We start from the raw sequence: 999 nt of genomic DNA, 5'->3' as shown, positions 1-999 counted from the left end.
TTCTATGTGGGTGAAATGATGATACCATGCCAACTTTCAACCTTTTCAGAGATCATTTGTAGTGCTTTTCAATTTCATGGTCATTTAACTAAAAAATATGAGTGAATGCCCCAAGAAGACCAAATGAAGTCAGAAAGGGTTGAAAATTGCTGATGTGGCTTTGAATGGTGCATTTTGAACACACGAAGAGTTTGGAGTTCAAATAAGTTCAAAATAATGAAATCCCTTTGTAACAGATGAGTTTTCGTCCGAAACCCTGATACTTCGAAAGAGATTGTCAGTTTTGTACACGAAGTGCATCCAGTTTTTGCCGTAACCCTCTCAACTTTCTAGCACATGCTATGTGGGTGAAATGATGATACTATGTCAACTTTCAACCTTTTCGGAGATCATATGTAGTGCTTTTCAATTTCATGGTCATTTAGCTCAAAAATATGAGTGAATGCCTGAAAAAGAACAAATGAAGCCAGAAAGGGTTGAAAATTGCTGATGTGGCTTTGAATGGTGTATTTTGAACACACAAAGTGTCTGGAGTTCAAATAAGTTCCAAATAATGAAATCCCTTTGTAACAGACGAGTTTGCGTGCGAAACCCTGATACTTTGAAAGAGATTGTCCGTTTTGTACACGAAGTGCATCCAGTTTTTGCCGTAACCCTCTCAACTTTTTAGCACATGCTATGTGGGTGAAATGATGATATCATGCCAACTTTCAACCTTTTCAGAGATCATTTGTAGTGTTTTCAATTTCATGGTCATTTAGCTCAAAAATATGAGTGAATGCCCGAAAAAGACCAAATGAAGTCAGAAAGGGTTGATAATTACTGATGTGGCTTTGAATAGTGCATTTTGAACACACAAAGAGTCTGGAGTTCAAATAAGTTCAAAATAATGAAATCCCTTTGTAACAGATGAGTTTTCGTCCCAAACCCTGATACTTCGAAAGAGATTGTCCGTTTTGTATACGAAGTGCATCCAATTTTTGCCGTAACCCTCTCAAC

Source organism: Triticum aestivum, chromosome 4D (genome assembly GCF_018294505.1).
Source record: "Triticum aestivum cultivar Chinese Spring chromosome 4D, IWGSC CS RefSeq v2.1, whole genome shotgun sequence".
NCBI lineage: Eukaryota > Viridiplantae > Streptophyta > Magnoliopsida > Poales > Poaceae > Triticum > Triticum aestivum.
The sequence above is the reverse complement of the archived record's forward strand: the minus strand, read 5'-3'. Positions refer to the sequence as shown.